The following is an 18,681-nucleotide window of genomic DNA, read 5'->3' on the forward strand; positions in this document are numbered from 1 at the left end:
TGGGACAACATTGGCAGTGGCCTTAGACAACAGCATATTTAGATAAAATCTATGAAACGGATCAAATAAGCTGACAAACATGAGTTAAACACCTGAATCATTCCATTACCTTTCCAATCGGATTTTGCTCATTGCCACCCACTTCCACAGCTTCTGGATACCATTCGATCCAGTGCTAGTATTCCAACACCTGAATTTGTATAAATAGCCGGGCAACCTATACACAAACATGTTATAGTAACATATCATGGATTTTTACAAAAAATTAAGCATAAATTAATAGATAGATACCTTGCTGGTAGCATCATGTTAATCTGGCATGGTTACCATGCGGCATTGCGCAGGGTCTAAAATTTCAGTCAACTGCCAGGGTTTATCTTATTGTTAACATCATCCAAGTCTTGGCTTTCCATGCTTCTACCCACGGAGTCAACGCCATTCTGAAACAACAAGCCATAAGTTGAAGTTCATAATCAGAAAGCAAAGGAAATAGAGTAAGAAAGTAAGAGAACAAGGTTGATTCCAAATTACTACGTATTTTTATCCAGGCAATCAACACAGAAAATAAAAAAAAAAATAATCGAGAACGAGTTAACAGTGTCTTTGTACATTATAGGTGATGAAAATTTGATATACAAGAATGGGTGATGAAAATTTGACATACAAGAACGGGTGATGGCCTAACAGAGAGCTCTCTCTACTTTACAATTTACAGGAGAAACATTGCAACAGAAGATCCAGAGACCTGCTCAAAAGAAAGGAAATATTGTTATGCAATGACATTGTTACTCAGCTAAAGATTAGGATGAACAAGAATATGTAGCACCTTAATCCCAGCTTCCATCGGAGATCTTAAAGCTTCGAAAGGTGAGGCTTCAACAGCTCTTAAGGACCTCATACCAGTAGCATTTGCTAAAATCTTGATTCATTGTCAGCAGTGGTAAACAGCAGCAGATTCCCTTCCTTGTTAAATCTCAAGCGCGGAAGATTCTGCATCAAAATATGTTCAGAATCGAATTCTAAATTTTATCCCACGAAATAATAAAGGAGATAGTTTAGATATTATAAGATGTTAGTCATTACAAATAAAATTTACAACTCACCGGAAGACCACCTTCTGCATCTGTGCTCGTAAGTATTTAACATTATCCATGTCCCAAAACTTAATTTGATTTCTTCACCAACGGCCAGAAAGGTGGTTCTGGGTTGTATCAAACTGCACAACACCATTTGACTTCTTCTGAACCCAGTATAAGTTCTCTTTATGGCACCTTCACTTTCATTCCATTCCACTAGAAAGGAGTCCCCATCTTTACCTGTTCCACAAGAGAACAACCTAGAAAGGAAAAAGAATGTCCATGAATGACTTGTATTAAAAAAATAACGTGACAAAGCACATGAATCAGCATAACCAGATGCACAGAATTGAGTAACAAATGGTATCTTACCTACTTCCATCTGCACTATATAGCATAGTGGTGCACCAATGCCCAGTGAGCATCATAGTCCAAACTCTGGATCCCATATTATCGTAAAGCCAAGCTTTAATTTTCCCATCAATAGCAGTTGAGAAAATAAACTGCAGCCACAAAAGAGAAAATTATTCAACACTTAAAGAGTGTCCTTTGAGTCTTAAAGCAATAGATGCTGGCAAAAATGTTTGCATTCCAGTACTGTAGAAACCAAGTGACCTCCTATACAAGAGTAGAAAACAAAGTGCACATGCAAGGAAATAGTGACAGCTACAACAGAGCAGATCAATTTGAAATATGCTTGGGCAAGAAGAAGGAACTTAACTAAACTACTAATATTTCAACGAGGATCGAATATCCTGCAAATACAGTTAATAACAAGAATATTTTTGTGAGAGATGTAAAATAAAGAGATTTTCCATAATCTAATATTCTCCCACTTCTAGTTTTAGGATTTCTCGGCTGTATGTGAGAGCATGGTTTGGCTCACAAAAAAAAGTTTGTATTTGCGAAAGTTACTACATTTTATCTTTGCTCACCCAGCAATTTTGGGGAACGTCTTTTATTGTTTTGCATTTCAAGTTCTTTGTAAGGTCTTTGTCTATCAAGTAAACACTTCCACATTCCATTTTCAACATTGCCAGGATTCAGGAAAAAAAAAAACGAATTAATCTCCAGGTTAGGTTGAGGTCTTATGTCCTTTTATACAGCCAGATGAACCTTTTAGGAGACATAAGGCTCTGACATTATGGATTTGAGACCAAATTAATCAGCAAACTGTAAGATATTCCATCTCTCCAATGACTTCAACTTAAATTGATTGCAACAGGAATCCTCCACCCCAAAAAAAAAACCAGATCCACAGGGAAAGAAATGAGATTAAAGAAGACAACCATAAATTATAGCATCCTTCAAAGCAGAAATCCTATATACCTGATTTTTGTAACTTTGCAAGTTTCGCTTCATTAAAGAAAAACAACCTTCCTCCTAAACTTTCATGTAGATTTACAAGAATGAGCCAATACTGAACTTTTTAAAAAAATAATATTCCTTCTCTGATGGAATACCTGAATTTCTCTTTCTGATGAGGACAAATAGATAAACGGGTGCTTCATGCCCTTCGAAGTTAAAAAGTTTCTTTCCTGTTACATCCCACACCTGTTTCAAGTTTATCCTTCAGTCATTTTGGTGACAGCGATAAGAATCTAATATCATCTTTCCAAATGGATTTTGAAGTTTCCCTCGTCACCTTTATCAACTTGTCATCTCCACAAGTCACAACACAGAGCTGTTTGTTTGGCTTAGCAAAAGCAATGTCATTTACCGCTTCCAATATGAGCATCAATCTGCAGAAACAATGAAATTAATACCTTTTGCTCCAAAACACTTCAATGACTAAAAAAAACACACACAATACCTCAAGATGCTGGCGCAGGTCACTTGGTCCCACAAAGGCATACAAATGGATTAATGCTTGGAAAATGCAGCTCCTGCATCATTTAGAAACACATATCACAAACAGATCAGATATATTATTCTAACCACAGCATTTGGGGAATATAAAATTTACCGCAGAAAGTCCCATCTGGGCTCCATGTAACTCGGTTCACGGCAAATGGTGCATCCTTCGCAGCAGAAGTCTGTTCAAAAGTTTCGCTTATAAGAAAACAGTAACAGCGACTGAAAGTACAAAAGGAATGGTCATACAAATAATTGGAAGTATGCTATTTTTTAAAAAAAAAAAAAGAATAGTCTAGGCTACAGTGCAAACAACACTTGTACTGCAAAAAAACCACTACTAGGAGTTTCAGAATATAAGGGACGTGAATCATTATATGTAAAGGGGTATAATTATACAATAATAATATTCAGCCTTCATTATTAACCTGGAATGTTGATGTACAAGCTAGTATATCCCAGATTTTGAAGGACTTCGAACCCAGCTTCTCCCTAATTCCAGCTTCCCAAAGTATTATCTCGCCATTATTGCATCCCACTGGTAATAAACATTGTAAAAATTACAGCTGGTGCAATTCACAAGGAGAAACATGGTCTAGAATTGGTTTCAAACACAGACTACGAGAATATAATACCAAGAAGCAACATATGGTGTGAAGGATGAAACTCCAAGCTTGTTACAGGAGATCCTTGATTCAATGTGAAAGCTACATTTCTTGGTAAGTCATCCAGGGACCAAGATACTGGTTGGCGAACAGTGGGATATGTAACCTGGACGTAGCATAAAAATATTGTTCAAATAACAAACAAACAGCTTATTTTTTGTCGTATTATTTGTATTCTGAACACAACAGTCTTACCTCCTCAACTGATTGTGCAGGACGCAATCGCTTCATCAGTTGCTCATGATCAGCATGCTGATACTCGACCATACCAAGTGTAGCTGGAGGAGTAATTGGGCGCTTCAAGATAGAAACTGTTGTAAAATACAAAAAGTAAAAGCAAAATACGATAAGCACCATAGCTAATTCACACGATTACCATCCCATCATATTTGTTGCATAAAGAAACTCATAAAGAAAAAACAAAGCTTGTCACCATTCAGCTTCTTTAGCACCAAATTTCGGACAAATGTAGAAGTTTTCACCTTGAGTAGGCTGGATAGGTAATGAAGATGCTGTAACAACCGCTGCGTGAACAGATGAAGTTGCAGCAGCATTCACCATCCAACCAGCTAAAGCATTAGCATTGGCAGCAGCTGCTGCAGGTGGGAAGGGCTGCAAGTATTGAAAAGAAGTGGATATGAATTATTTTGCGAGCATCATACCTGTTGATGATTGGACCACAAGGACAAAATAGAATCAGTAAAGAACATCATCATAATCAAACATTCTTGTATACCCCATGAGCTCCAAGTGATGTGTAAGCAACAGGCTTCGCAACTGCAGTATTGGGAAGATTGACAGGAGTTGGAGCAAGAGCCCCATTTGGAGGATTGCATGTGTGATCAGTGAACAAGGTTTTGATGTCTGGGTTTGGCCTTGGATTTTACAGAGCTGGTGCTGCCAATTCAGACTGTAAAGACAAAGTTACACTTCAAATATGCAGCAAAATCGGAAAAAGACGAAAGATAATAGCACAAAAGTTTGCCACTCTCAACAATAAACATACGGAGAAGAAACAAGGGATTGAAATTCATGGCACGTGGCATAACAGCAATTGATCTCACAGCACGCAATGACATGGTTGTAGAAATCAGAGACCAGTATACCTTTGATTAATAAGGGTTCTCAATCTAGAGGACTTCAAAGTAGGAAAAACAAGTTTTTCCGCGGAAAAGAGGATTTGCTTCAATTAGCTTTTTGAGTTCAATCAACATTATGCTACGAGCTGTCTTAGTGTCACCATACTTGGAGAGCTGCTCATTTTCCCTGCCATCAATAAAGTTTAATAAATTTAGGATAAACAAAAGTTCCATTTTAATTTCCACTATACATATTCTTTTATCAATGGGTAACTTGAGGAAACAAATAATTACATTTCACAACAAAAGAACGATTTATTTAGTTAATTAACGAATAGACGACAAAATTTTACTCACAAGTTCCTTCATCATTCCTCAGTCCTCGATTTATGTAAGTTTTACAATATGTCATTCATATCAGGGAAAAAAAGGTATAACTAAATAAAAAGAAACATCATATCTACTACATAACCAATACAAATCCACTTCCTTGGACATCGAGGAAGGTGTCTTTAAAGTTACAATTCAAACTATTTCTTCCTAATTTCTTTTCCTAAGCCAACTATCAGCAGCAAAGCAACAGTTCTTCACCATTACAATTGTATAACATAAAATAATCAAATCCAATCCCTCTCTGGTAGGTCTCAACCGTTACATATTTGTTTTGATAAACAAAATAGCAGTTATATTGCTAGCATATTTTATGCACAGTTGGTTGTGGCATAGAAACAAAATTACTGGTTTAATGATAGTTTGGCATAATCGCTTGTAGTAATATTTAAAAATAATCATAAGGATTATTTGATAAATGATGAACTATCAGTAGAACTAACCCAAAGAAACATCCTGAAAAATCCCCAACTGGTATGTCACGGCGATATATATAACTACTAGTTTTCTATGCAACTAATATGCATCGTTCAAGAACAAGCCAAGTGCTGCCTACTTAGGAGCTAAGAGCCAAGAGAGGGTTGAAAAGCTATTCTTAGAAGATTCAAGAAAAAACAACTCACATTTACAGAACCTATTGAGAGTTTTAGGTGCCAATTCAATTAAATTCACAGCTCAAAATATTAAAGAAATGAATAATTAGATTAGTTGAATGAGAGATTAGCTTGCAGACCATGACAACATATAAAATAATTCCATACAAACTGAAAGAAGAGCTATTCAGTGCTTAACTGATGTTGTCAGCGTTTAACTGGCAAGTTGGCCGACATAAAATTACACCAGGGATTGTCTTGCCATTTGTACAAGAGTTTGCCAAGTGGATTGCTTTCAGGAGTGGAAGAAGTGCGGAGAAGGATTTATCCTTCGAATATCTATAACCTTGTGTGTTATTTACATTCCGCAAATTTTATGTTTCCACGTGTATTTAATAACTCATTCAGTCGAGTTTTTTGAATATGTTTATATTATTTCCTGTAAATGGTTTTCCTGCCCCTGCTATTACTCAACCAAAGCCTACCGTATTGCTTCAAGTCCAGCAATCACTTCGCATGTGCCCTCGGTTCTAAATGCTATTACATCTTGTCCAATGTCATACGTACATATATTTCCACACAAATAAATGATAACTTTTCACTTCACTTGGATCAATAAGAGTCTACAGTGTGATTTCAAAAAGGGTTAGTCCACGACAACTTCAGGACACTTTGAGATTAACAAAACAATTCCGATAAAGTATTGTCATTTTCTCAACATTCCTCCGGGCTCTGACACCATCTTTAATAGAGAACACTCCATTTCAAATGAAGGTATGAATCTTAGCATGTGTTGGGCTCTTGTCAATCTTGTAATGAAATATATATTTAGCTTGTGTTTGATAGCAAACAAAAACATTTGTAGTGAATCATAAATATGTATTCAGACAATCTTAACAGCCATGTAAGTTTGTCGATATCCATTGTCACATAGTATAAAAGTTTCACGAGCATGATTCCTAGTTTGATAGAGAGAAAAGTCGATCTCATGCAAACACAAGTAATATGATCAAACATGAAAAGTGAAACCTTCTCGTTGGTCATCCATATTTATCTATTCACGGACTTCACACACATTTTCAAGATCAGAGGAGCCACGAAATTAATTCAATGTATATTTTTATTTCTAAAATATAGATGAAGAAGATTCATAATTACAATGAGATTTGTATGTTTTCAAAGCAATTTTCTGAGAACGACTTCTTCAATTTAATTTACCATTTAAAAACATCAGCGATAAAATGTAGTAAAGAAATCATATACTTAATTTAAAAAACCGCAAGTTAAAGAGGGAGATAATTTCCGAGACAATTATGAAAAAGACATGAATTATAACCAGTTGAGTTCTTGAACCCTGTTTAATAATGGAAAGCTACCTGAAATTGCCAAGCGTTAACAGCTGAGTGATTTCTTTATACAAATCCTCGTTGAATGTTGAGAACACTTTCAAGTCATTCACCAGAATTTCGACTGCCTTTGCTTTGTCTTGCCTAATGATAGAAATTTTAGTAATCAAATGGGAAGAAGTAAAATATTTTTGATTGAACAAATTGAATGAAATTGAATTATATCATGTGGAAATCTATTTAAAGTTTACTACCAAGTACAAATTTTGAGTTTACCTATCAAGAGCTTCAAGATACTTTTGTTTTCGTATCTCAAAAAATATCTTCATTGAATATCTGTTGTCATCAACTTTTGTAAACCCAGACAAGTATTTCTCAACTTCCTCCCAATCACCAGCATGCACTTTCTCTTCAAAGTATTTCATATTAAAGAAAAAACCTGATTCTTGCTCGAGCCTAAAAGATAGAGTAACAAATGATTGATGAAGTCGAGACTCGAGCATTCTAGTGCTATGTCATTCTCACATTGAGTTAAAACAGAAGGAAATAAGGCAGTTCAGAGTTATTACAGTTGAAAAAAACACTCTTCAAATAACAAAGACGCCAACTTCTCTACTTAATAACTTGTCGAACAGAAGCAGGATTTCTATTTCAGTTATTCATGGTCGTTCTCTTTCCAACCCGAAACAATTACAGAAGTATAGGTCATCAAATATTATTCAACTTGATTTGTATTTGTCTCATTTTCCTCCATAGACAGATATTAATTGAAAACATCATCTGAGGTGATCTAAATATGTCATGTTAACAAAGTGCCTGAGAAGTAATAACAGGTCATAATCGAAAAACAATCAATTGCCATAAATTTAGTTTCAAAATTTGTCTAAAAGCAAAAGCTGGTAATAAAACTTATGTAACTAAAACAACTAATCATACCAAATCAACTGTATGCGTTCTCCTATTTTCTTATTGGCTTTAAAAATAAATAATTGTATATCACTAAAGTTTGGTACTTTACCATCACATCCTCATAAAAAAATCCTCAATCACATGTACACACACACACACACAAACCAACAGACAAACAGCAAAAAAAAAAAAGAGTTGCTAATTTCAACCACATAAAAAATCAAAATATAATACAAACAAAAAAGGCAGAAGCTTAAGATACCTGTGTACAGACTCCTTGAATTTCTCCTCCTCCAGAAACTGAAGTATCAAGAAAACTAACTCCCTGCTCAGAGACGACATTTCCCACCTAAGACTCAACAAAATCAACAGATCGGCGCCCCCAACAACAAATCTCAGCCGCTAACCGACGGAACCTCAGCCCCAAATTTCACTATCCTCCTAGGGTTTTCTCCGTCTGGCACACGATAGAAAGGGAAAGAAAGGCTGCGACGAGAGAAATCGGAGAGAGATGTATAGAGAGAGAGAGACTACGATATATACATACATACATGCGACGTCTATACATATATGGAGAGAGAGAGTCGAATTGGAGGTGGTGGTGGGGAAAAAAGACTTGGTCTCGCTATCTTCGATGCGTTTGGCAGGGGTCTTCTTTTTCACACTGACTTATCACTGATAAGTTCAAAAACTTATATAATCCTAAGTACCTATCAGCGATAAGTAATCTTCTAATCAGAATGCGTGACACGGAGGATAAAGTGTTGTGAGTGGCCGGATTTGAAATGGAAGACTTAAATGTACTTAATCTTGGGGTTTGGGTTACGTCCATAGATGCTATATATAGGTCTGCATCATGTCGCTTTCCTCATTTAATTACAAGCAACAAAATTTTAAAGATATTTAATTAATTATTATAATTATAATTATATAAAATTCACTTATAAAAACACATTTTAATAATTTTGATATGATTTTTTCATTAACTTTTATTTTTCCCATTTTGTTACATTAACATTTTAAATTTGATTTTCGTACCTTAAATTTTAACTTCATCGATTGTTATCTAATTGTTAACGTAATAACTTGACAAATCAATATTTTTCAAAGTCTTGTTATTATTTTCTAGTGTCACTTCAACAATTTCTGGTGTTATATCAACAATTAGATCAAAATAGTCGAAATTTTAAAATTAGTACACCAATCAATTTCACTATACATGTTATGTTTTAAGTTTCTTATTCTCATAAATAAGTAATCCAACTTCTTAGCTTCGTTTAAAAAAAATATTTCATTTTCTTTAATAATGATTATCAAATTTTTTTATATTAGAGTTTTTTAGTCTTCATATTTAATTTTGTTTTTTAAAAATAATACTTACATTAAAATATATTCTTATTTATAAATTTTTGTTTTAATTATAGTAATGATCTTTTTAATTAAAAAGATATCATATAAATGTTTGAATCGTAAGTTACATCATATTATTCACTACTAAACAGACTAATAAATTTGCATTATTAAATTTGATAACAATAATTAAACATCGAGAATCAAATAAATTAACCATCTTATAATCCAAAAAAAGCATAACAATAATCTTAATCTTAAACGTCAATACAATCCTATCGAATTCATAATCTTGCATGAGAATACGAGAAACCAAATAAAATCTCCACTGGATCACTACCGAAAACCCAACTACTCTAGCCACTGCTCTGACCATCCGAACTGTCCAACTTAAGACATGTCCGGTGGAATGAGGTGTCCAAAATGAAAACACAACGTGAGTGATAGTTGTCCAACAAGAAAATGCACGAGTACATAAATCGATATGATGCATGTCAAATGCAATATGTTGGATAAATAGGATCAAGTCTAGAACCTCATGTTCAGCCTAAAAGCGCCTGAGTGTGTAGTCTTTGTTCTGTCATAGGCATGTTTTGGATCACACACTCATCATCAAGATATGATGGACCTACAATGTCCAGAACTCACAGGTCTCGTCAGACATTGTAGCTCTCAATACCCAATCATCCACATACAAAACATGGTTGAGCAGCCCAAACAAGCGAGGTATATATAAAAAAATTATCAGGCTCAACGTGATATGTCATGTATAATATGTTTGAAGCAGTAAAACATGTATCATCCAACAGATAAATATGTAGAATATAAGTTTGTATATTACGCTTTGATATCTAAGTCAATACATCACGTAACTCGCTAAAACAATCTAACAAAAAGTCTACTCGTCTGAACCTACACAGTACCAATATACTGAAATTATTATCATTCCAGATCCACAATTACTAAACATGCTTCACAGTTCTTCCTAATGATCATTAAATTCAAAGTTCTTCCTAATGATCATTAAATCATTATTTAAGCCTTCAGGATTATAGTTGTGTCTGTCATCATCATACTGATGACGTCTCGATCTACGTGTTCTGGTCCACCGAACCCTCCAGCAAGTCGACGCTATTCTGAAGCTTCTAGACATTAAAATAGTTATAAACTGGATAAAAAACTAAGTATATGGCTAAAACTCGAGAAAAAGAAGCTGAGGGAAAGTGATGTAAAAAACAAATGAAATAATCTTCTATTTACATTATGCATCTAGACTAGTTTAGAAGATCCAAACTCAATCTTATCTACCACATGTCATAATCTCATTCGTCTAGTTGGATTTCTTGGGATAAGGAAATCTGAAGTAGATTGGGTTGTCTTGCAAGGGCCTAAAACTCCTTTCTTGAAAATTTGCGGAAAATTAAAAATTTTCTTTTTAAAAGAACTCAAATGGCCTCATTCATAAAAATCACTGGTGAATCAAGTTCCATATTTCAAAATATTGCAGCGGAGGAAAATAAAATTTTCCAAAAATCACAATTTAAAAATATCCAACAACTGATAAAAATTGTTTGCGGAATAACATAACAACTGCTGCACTGAGGTCCTCGGGTGCCACTACTGCCGACCCAAGCTGGCTCACTGGTCCCCGCCCTCGGCCCTGGCCTCATCAGTACCTACAACAATCAAGTCTAGTGAGCCTAAAGACTCAGCATGCATATATCGCAGGTAACGAGTAAAAATCTGAATTAAAATATGCATGAGTTAACATATCCTGTCCTGAGGCATACTGAAAATAATCTGTACTGAGCAATTATAATACGTGCATAACTGAACTGGAAATCACTATAAAAATATTTGCTCCTTGGAGCCTGTACTGAAATATCTGGTAAAATTTTCTGTTGAGATTATGTTTTACGCCTGTGGCCACTGCACTAAGCTGAACTGATCGGTAACTGGCTACCGGGGAGGCTGAAACTGAACTGAGCTGGCCGGTCACTGGCGACCGGGTGGTACCATACTGAACTGATCGGTCACTTGGCGACCGTATAAAATAACACTCCCACATAGTGAATGAACCACAAGCCATATCGCATAAATCTCAAAAATAATCATTTTCTGTTTAATGCACGTAAAATAATTAACTGGCGTAATGAAAATTCCTGTAATTTTACCAACTGGATTGGATTGGATCGATCCCAGGCTCGCTGCAACCTAACTGTGCCATGAAAAATATGCAATAGCTTAAACTTAACCAACTATGCAATTTACGTTCAAAAGATGCGACTATGACGCCTAATGACTTCGCATTTAATCATGACTCCGAGCCATCCTGAACCGACACTGAACCGACGTATAGTGTAGAACCCGTAAATCAGTAGACGTATAAGCCATGCATAATTCTAGATTTTTAAATTTAATTGACTTCATTGCATGATTATTTTAAATGCGTTTGTTTGAAGTTAATTATTTCATTATTTCAGTTCAGTAGATTGATTTTTAGCATTTCAGTATTTCAGTGAGGCCGGACCGGAGTGGAGTTTTGAGATAGAATTTAAGATTCGAGAAATATTTCCAGAAGTTAATTTAGCTAGCAAGTAAGTTCATTTAAGTTAGAAAGGGAGGTTTGAGGATGTAATTTAATTATTTGAGGTGATTAAGAAATGAACTCATTTAAGTTATTAAATTAAGGGGTTAGCTCACTAAAATTATTTAAAGGATTAGTAAGGCTTTCAAGGATTATTAGTTGACTAGATAATCAACATTTCCCTTTATTTTATCATGCATTTTTTGGCCACCCTTAGTGCTAGAAGATACATTTTCCAACTCATCAACTTTGACCAATTCTTTGCATGTAATTAGTAGGGATAATTCTAGATTTTGGGAGCACAATTTAATTAATTAATGGACATATCCTAGACTAGAAATAAGCAAAATTTCGGCCACTACCTCCTAGAAGCATCCACCAACTCATTTGATATCAATTCAAATTTAAAATTCAAAAATGAGAAGACTTGGTCTTGATTCTTTCCTTATATCTTGCACCCACTTCCTCACTCTCCTAACCATCATTCCCCCTCCCTTAGTCACAAAATTCAGAGTGTTTTTGAGAGAGGAAAACCGTGGGATTCAGTAGGAAGCAAGGGAGAAAAATCGAGAACTAGAAAGAACAAGAGAAGCGCTCCACCTCCTCCGTGCCGCGTCGTCGTTGTTTCGTTCGTTTTCTTTCCAAACGAAACCAGGCATGTCTAGATTTCTTTCAAACCTCAATCAAGTCATATTATCATTTATTTTTCAGTACATGATCATGTTTATTCAAGCAAAAACCGAGATACATGTCAAAACATTTTGGAACAACACATGCAGAATTTCGAATTCCTTGGCAAGCTTCACGATTTCTTTTGGTTTGTGAGTTTCAGGTATTGGATCGACTCCAGGCTCCCAAGGCGGCTTGTATACATGTAGTAGGATGAATTAGGACCATGTTGGTCCATTCAAACCAGCCCCATGCTTGCTGAAATATCAGAATGACAGCAAGTCCCCATAGGTGCAGAAATGTTGTTCGAAAATTCAGTTTCTTGTCATGGAGGAGGGATCTGATCTTGGCTGCCCCAAGGGCCTATAGCCATGGTTGGATCACTTCCCTAGCAAGTCTAAGACGTGACTAAGTTTCCCTTTGGTGGCTTGGTCCATGGTTCATCGGTTTTTAATAAAAACATCACAACAGCCCCTATACCCCTTCGGCTACTTCGGTTGGACAGCTTTGGTTCGTTTCTTTTGGTTGCTTGGTATGGATCTTGGTTGCCTATGGCCCTTAGCCACGGTTCATATCATGCTCCTAGATGTCTAGATCGTGCCATGGTCAATCAAATGGCCATTGGAACGACACGAGACATCGATCATAGCATAAACACTACACACGCATTCAAGATGCTCTCGGTTGGACCCTTCGGTTGAGTTATGGTGTGATGCGGATTGTGGCTGGCCTAGGGCCCTTAGCCATGGTTCAAATCATTCCTTGGGATGTTGGTAAGAGTCTCTGGTCGGTGGTTCACTCCCCTAATGGCCGATAGTCTCGAAACCAACGCGAGTCTTGTAGTTGCGCAGCTGCTGGAAATTACAGCAAGTTGCTGTGTCGTTTAGAAGGCTTGTTTGAGTTCTTGGTTGGCTTTTAGCCCATGGCCTTGGACTGGACAGTGCCTCATTGAGTTAGAAAGGTCATGTTTTTGACCGTTCGTCATTTGGATCATTTTTGAGGTCGTACGAGAATTTACGGTGCAATGTGCCAAATTGACTCTCGAAAGAGCGTTTCGTGTCTTGGCCTCCATTCCACCTAGATTTCGACCCTATCATTTTAGGAACATTATTTTATGATTTTTCAGCGTATTTTAATCATGACTATACGTCGGTTCAGTGTCGGTTCAGGTTGGCTCGGAGTCATGATTAAATGCGAAGTCATTAGGCGTCATAGTCGCATCTTTTGAACGTAAATTGCATAGTTGGTCAAGTTTAAGCTATTGCATATTTTTCATGGCACAGTTAGGTTGCAGCGAGCCTGGGAACGATCCAATCCAATCCAGTTGGTAAAATTACGGGACATTTTCATTACGCCAGTTAATTATTTTACGTGCATTAAATAGAAAATGATTATTTTTGAGATTTATGCGATATGGCTTGTGGTTCATTCACTATGTGGGAGTGTTATTTTATACGGTCGCCAGTGACCGATCAGTTCAGTATGGTACCACCCGGTCGCCAGTGACCGGCCAGCTCAGTTCAGTTTCAGCCTCCCCGGTAGCCAGTTACCGATCAGTTCAGCTTAGTGCAGTGGCCACAGGCGTAAAACATAATCTCAACAGAAAATTTTACCAGATATTTCAGTACAGGCTCCAAGGAGCAAATATTTTTACAGTAATTTCCAGTTCAGTTATGCACGTATTATAATTGCTCAGTACAGATTATTTTCAGTATGCCTCAGGACAGGATATGTTAACTCATGCATATTTTAATTCAGATTTTTACTCGTTAGATGCGATTTATGCATGCTGAGTCTTTAGGCTCACTAGACTTGATTGTTGTAGGTACTGATGAGGCCAGGGCCGAGGGCGGGGACCAGTGAGCCAGCTTGGGTCGGCAGTAGTGGCACCCGAGGACCTCAGAGCAGCAGTTGTTATTTTATTCCGCAAACAATTTTTATCAGTCGTTGGATAATTTTTAAATTGTTATTGTTGGCAAAACTTTAATTTTCTTCCGCTGCAATATTTTGAAATATGGAACTTGATTCACCAGTGATTTTTATGAATGAGGCCATTTAAGTTCTTTTAAAAAGAAAATTTTTAATTTTCCGCAACTTTTCAAGAAAGGAGTTTTAGGCCCCTTCACAGTTGGTATCAGAGCGGTGGTTCTATATAGGGTTTCACTACTACTGACCCGAGAAGCTCACGAAGCCACGCCTTTGGTCTGTAAGTTTTTCAGTTCAGCATTTTAGTTAAAGCATGAATTAGTTTGTCAGCATGCTTCCAGATTTTCAGTATTTCAGGGTTCATTTAAAATAAATTATGGAATTATGCATGTTAGTTACGTATGGGTTATGTTGGAACAGTATGCCCCCTAGACGCATTTTAGAGCGCAATAGAGAGGAGGAGCCTCGCCGAGAGGACAGAGAGGAGCATAGACCGGAGGGAGACCTACCACCTCCTCCACCGCCCCCATCGGACATGAGTGCCCAGATGTTAGCTGGGATGGCACAGTTCTTCGCATAGTTTGCGGGGGGCAATGCCGCAGCCGTAGCCGCAGCCGCAGCCAGGCCGACAGGGCCCGAGGCTGTTTATGAGCGATTCATGAAGATGCGCCCGAAGGAATTCTCTGGGACATCTGACCCCATGGTTGCCGAGAGATGGATCAAATCCCTCGAGGTTATCTTCGATTTTATGGAGCTGGAGGACGCAGACCGAGTTCGATGTGCCACCTACCTGTTCACTGCAGACGCCCGCTTATGGTGGGAAGGAGCTTCGGTAGCCCTGACATTGGCTACACTTTCTTGGACCCGCTTTACGGAGGTTTTCTACTCCAAGTATTTTGCTGAGGAGGTTCGCACCAGGCTGACCACCGAGTTCATGAGTCTGAGACAGGGGGATATGTCTGTTACGGAGTTTATCCGTAAGTTCGAGAGGGGCTGTCACTTTGTGCCCCTGATCGCGAATGATGCCAGAGCCAAGCTGATGCACTTCCTGGTGGGTTTACGGCCGATCTTGCGCCGGGATGTTAGGGTATCTGACCCTGCTACTTATGAGATTGCCGTCTCCAAGGCCTTAGCCGCAGAGCAGGATCTGCGGGATATCGAGAGGGATCGCCAGGGCAAGCGCCCAGTCCAGGCACCGCACCGCCCTCCTCCTCTTCAGCATCAGCAGCAGAATAAGAGGCCTTTTCATGGACCGCCCAGGAACCGAGGCCAGCAGCAGCAGCAGCGGGGACGCCCAGCCCCGAGGACTCAGGAGCACCCAGTCTGTCCCAGGTGCTCACGTCGCCATCCTGGAGCATGTATGGCTGGCTCAGGAAAGTGTTTTAAGTGTGGCAGTCCAGACCACATGTTGCTGCAGTGCCCTCAGAGGAATCTGCCTACCCAAGGCAGAGTTTTTGCTCTCCATGCCGCGGAAACCAACCCGGAGACTATGTTGTTGACAGGTACCTTTAAACTTTAAGTTATTATTTGAATTTCAGCATTTTGGGAATCGGGATTTAGATTTTGAACTTAGAACTGTCATAGGATTGCATGCTCTGCTCAGATTTATTTCAGAGGAAATTAAGCTAGAGGAACCTAGACCTTTGCATGTCTATAAGTTTAGATCTTGTAATGGGATTCAACTTAGAGCTCCGCTCTTTCAGGGAGAATTTTTATATCTGGTTCCGCTACCAAGGCCTTGATAGATTCAGGGGCCACTCACTCGTTTATTTCGGAGGTCTTTGCAAACTTTCTCAAGATCCAGACCATTGGGCTAGATACAGCCTTTTCAGTAGTATTGCCATCAGGCGAGGAGATGGCAGCTACCAATGTTATCCGAGATATAGACCTTGAGTTGCACGGTAATCTTGTTTATGCGGATCTGATTGTGCTACCGATGCCGGAATTTGACATCATCCTAGGGATGGACTGGCTATTGAGGAACAGAGTATTGATAGACTTCCAGCGGAGATCCGTTCTGGTCCGACCGCCTGGAATGGAGCAGTTCTTATTTGAGCCGGACAGGTACTTTTCTTTACCGCGCATTATTCCTTATGTTCAGGCTAGGAAGCTCATGCATAGAGGGTGTCGGGCATTTCTAGCGACCTTTTTATCTGTCCCCGAGGAACCCAGCCAGTCAGCCTCAGATGTTCCGGTTGTCAGAGAGTTCTTAGACGTTTTTCCCGAAGACGTCTCTGGTATGCCACCCGAGAGAGAGGTGGAGTTTTCCATTGAGCTTATGCCAGGTACGGCTCCGATATCCAAAGCGTCGTACCGACTAGCACCGACAGAGATGGCAGAGCTTAAGAAGCAGATTCAGGAACTTCTCGACAAGGAGTTCATTCGCCCGAGCTTTTCTCCATGGGGCGCGCCAGTCTTATTCGTGAAAAAGAAGGATGGCTCGATGAGGCTTTGCATTGACTACCGGGAGTTGAACAGGGTTACAGTGAAGAATAAATACCCACTGCCGAGGATTGAGGATCTGTTTGACCAGTTGCAGGGAGCTTCGATTTTCTCCAAGATAGATCTGCGTTCCGGTTATCACCAGTTGAGGGTGAGAGATGCTGATGTCTCGAAGATAGCTTTCAGGACTCGTTATGGCCACTACGAGTTCCTTGTGATGCCGTTCGGTCTGACGAATGCGCCAGCGATCTTCATGGATCTAATGAATCGCGTATTTCAGCCGTACCTCGACCAGTTTGTGATAGTGTTCATAGATGACATTCTCGTCTACTCCAAGAGTCGGGAGGAGCACAGCAGGCATCTGACCACAGTGTTGCAGACGTTGCAGAAACATAAACTATTCGCAAAGTTCAGTAAGTGCGAATTCTGGTTAGAGAAGGTGGCGTTCTTGGGCCACATTGTTTCTAGCAGTGGCATTGAGGTAGACCCGGCGAAAGTTGTAGCAGTCAGAGATTGGGTTGTGCCTCAGAATGCATCAGAGATCCGCAGTTTTCTTGGGCTAGCAGGATATTACAGAAAATTCATCCAAGGATTTTCCTCTATCGCCGTTCCACTCACAGCACTGACAAAGAAAAATGTGAAGTTTGTGTGGAGCGAGGAGTGTCAGAAGAGCTTCGATACTTTGAAGCAAGCTCTTATCTCAGCACCCGTTTTGGCTGTACCGTCAGGATCTGGTGAGTTTGTTCTTTATACCGATGCTTCGAAGCTTGGTTTAGGTGCAGTTTTGATGCAGCATGGGAGAGTGATAGCGTATGCTTCTCGACAGCTGAAAATTCATGAGAAGAATTACCCTACCCATGATCTGGAGTTAGCGGCCGTAGTTTTTGCTTTGAAGATTTGGAGGCACTATCTGTATGGAGAGAAGTGTCAGATCTTTACCGACCACAAAAGCCTCAAGTATTTCTTTACGCAGAAGGAGCTGAACATGCGTCAGAGGCGTTGGTTGGAGCTTGTGAAAGACTACGATTGTGACATTAGCTACCACCCGGGTAAAGCTAATGTAGTTGCGGATGCTTTGAGCAGGAAAGTTGCAGTGATGGCTCATTTGACGATGCAGAAACCTCTTCAGATTGAGATGCAGAGGTTTGATCTTGAGACTTATCCTCGAGGTAGAGTTCCTCGTTTATCTACCTTGACTATCCAGTCCTCTCTTATTGACCGTATTCGCAGCGATCAGGCAGCAGATGAGCAGTTGGCACAGTGGAAGAAGAGAGATGAAGCCAAGGGCAGTGTTTTGTATACAGTCAGCGACGGTATTGTGAGATACCGAGATAGGATATGAGTTCCCAGTAGTGATTCTATCCGAGCAGACATCTTATAAGAGGCCCATACGTCCCCGTACTCCATTCACCCTGGGAGTACGAAGATGTACAAAGATCTGCAGCTATTGTATTGGTGGCCAGGAATGAAGAAGGACATCAGGCGTTTTGTATCCGAGTGCCTGACTTGCCAGTTAGTGAAGGCCGAGCATCAGAGACCAGCAGGTTTGCTCAAGCCTCTTCCTATTCCCGAGTGGAAGTGGGAGAACATTACCATGGACTTTGTGACCGGATTGCCGAGGTCAGCCAGAGGATCGAATGCTATCTGGGTGATTGTAGATCGTCTTACCAAATCAGCGCACTTCTTGCCTATTAAGACGACTTTCACCATGGTTCAGTATGCAGAGTTGTATATCCGAGAGATAGTCCGACTCCATGGTATTCCAGTTTCTATCGTATCCGACAGAGATCCCAGA

At 39.0% G+C, this 18,681-nt stretch overlaps 1 pseudogene; it reads right to left on the reverse strand.

Annotated features, from left to right (window-relative positions):
* Positions 1-8,558, reverse strand: part of LOC142520876 (topless-related protein 3-like) — a 9,821-nt pseudogene extending 1,263 nt beyond the window's left edge.
* Positions 8,559-18,681: the final 10,123 nt, after the last annotated feature.

This window comes from Primulina tabacum, chromosome 1 (assembly GCF_025594145.1).
Source record: "Primulina tabacum isolate GXHZ01 chromosome 1, ASM2559414v2, whole genome shotgun sequence".
NCBI lineage: Eukaryota > Viridiplantae > Streptophyta > Magnoliopsida > Lamiales > Gesneriaceae > Primulina > Primulina tabacum.